Below are 2,444 nucleotides of genomic sequence, written 5' to 3'. Positions count from 1 at the left end.
AACCTCCAGGGCCAAAAAAATGAGAAAAGCAGTGCTTTGCAGTAGTACAGGAGGTGATATGTAGTCTGGGGTCTTTTATGCAAAGTGTCTGAGGTGAGCAGTGGGAGCCAAAGTCTTTGTTAAAAGGCTTGTATTCAAAAGAAACCCCTAGTGAAGGCATTTTCCATTTATTAATTCTGTGCTGTGATGCTATGATTTCATCTAGTTCTGATGGCTTATTCTGAATTTAGACTGAGATACCTGAAAAAAAGTACATGATGTAAAATCTGCAAGCAGTCATGTGAGGAAGTTTAATTTCACAGCAGCCATGGAAGTTTAATGAGCCTAAATTTTCCTTCTGAAGCAGTTCATCAGTATTAGCCTTCATCTCAGCAGGGGTTGTCCATCAGCAGGTGCTGCTCACATCAGAGGGACATGGCTTTCTGGTATAGTATCTGAAAGTGGACAGATGCAAGTAGAAGCTAGTGATGTTAATGTTATTGACATTGTAGAAGACCCTAAATACTCAAGGTTATGGCTCTACCGAAATAGGCAGGGACACAGCCTCCTCTTTGACAGGCCACAATATCAAAGAGATCAAGGGAAGGGTATCAGTGGTAGAAGAAGACAAAGGTGTAGATAACAACAAGGTGAACCCACTGTGTGTATTGTGTCCCTTGGGATCAATATTCAGGCTTCATCTGTCCTTGCTTCTTGTTCTATAAATTACCCTGCTAGAGGGACCAGCTGTAACGCACTGAAGCTAAATGACATTATAGAAAGATGAGTGGGGAACTCAAGGCAAACAGCAAGTAAAATCTGGGAGAAATAGGCCCTCCTTTATAAATTGCCTGGCATGTGCCAAATGAAATGTAATGCTGACAGATGTAAAGTAATACTCCGCAAAAATAAACACAAGCAGAAAACAAGTAGAATTGAGCTGCTATGGAATGACTTTGACTAAGTCCTTGAAGAGATGATAGTGCTTGCTCAGAAAATGGTCTGACAATAAGGAAAGCAATTTTAAAACACAGGACTCTTGGAATGCACAAACTATACAGTGGCATTTGATGAAATACTAAGAATGGTGTGAGTCTCTAACTCAGCCACTGTGACTCAAAATAGTTAGCATACAAAAAAGAGGGCAAAATTATGTTCCTGCTGCTAGAGGCAGTTGTCTTGGGAGAGGATTTAAACACCACTAGTACCTCTGTTATGGTGGGAAAAATATTTGGGGTACCTGTTTCACCCGTACTGTTACCATGGAAGATTACTGTCTTCTCATTAGCAGCCTTCTCCCTAACACAGTGACCAGCAAGAACACAAGAACCACTCAGTTCAGACTGTGAAATCTCATGTGGACACTCACCTTTTGACCTCTTTCTTGCCACAGTGCCTCCATCTCATAGTACCAGAGTACTATTTCATTTCTAGGAAATCACTGGCTAGATCCAGCTGTGGTTGACATCTGTCCAGTTTGAGTGGGGAGAGGGACACAGAGCTGCACCACAATTCAAAATTCAGAACAAGCACTGTAGGATTATCCTGATCCCTGCAGGATTATAAAATCTCTTTGATTTCACTTGTGCTGTATTTCTACCTGTATAATTCAGTCGAACCCTACAAAGCATCCTGATCCCTGCAGGATTATAAAATCGCTTTGATTGCACTTGTGCTGTATTTCTACCTGTGTAATTCAGTCGAACCCTACAAAGGACTTTGTTAAGCCACGCCACTTCCTCTCTCAATCCTAGGGCTTCCTATCTTTTGCTGTGAGTGGCTGTTTTCTTGTTTCACAGAGCAGATGATTTACATGCAGATCAAAACAAAAGGACAAAATGGTGAGCATAGGACCGCTGCTACTTCACTTTCTTGCTCCAAGAATCCTCCCTAGATCAGCATAAGAATTTGCATTCCTCTTACCTGCTTATGCAATTTGAAAGTTATGTATCAGTCAAATCTCCTTTATGTAGTGAATAGAGAGAGTTAAACACTCCCACAGTGAGAGTCATCCCATCCTAGGGCCTGATATAGATGGGAGCTACTTACTTCTTTCCATTATATGTAAGGGGAACCCAGAAAAATAAAATAAACTAGATGCCTGGATTTTGCAAGATTGACATGAAGTTTACTTGGGGCTGTGTAATCTAATGGCAAATAGAATCACTTCCCAGTGGTCTGATCTGTGCTGAACTGAGAGAGGTGATCTCAAAATCCCTCTAGGAGAGATTACATCCAGGCAAAGAAGACAAATCTGTTGCCAGCTTGAGTAACTCACTAGACATTTTACAAGTAATGGAAATAGAGAGATATCTGGGCTCTGCTAGTGGAGCCATATTTTAGTGTGAAATGTGTTTACTAACATTACTTAAATTAAGGAAGTAACATCATTGTACCTGATGGGATCTTTAAAAATCACATACAGGGGGGTGATCTTAAATTCAACTCAGATCAATCCTCTCTGT

Source organism: Acanthisitta chloris, unplaced genomic scaffold (assembly GCF_000695815.1).
Source record: "Acanthisitta chloris isolate BGI_N310 unplaced genomic scaffold, ASM69581v1 scaffold10545, whole genome shotgun sequence".
NCBI lineage: Eukaryota > Metazoa > Chordata > Aves > Passeriformes > Acanthisittidae > Acanthisitta > Acanthisitta chloris.
This window is presented reverse-complemented; position numbering follows the sequence as displayed.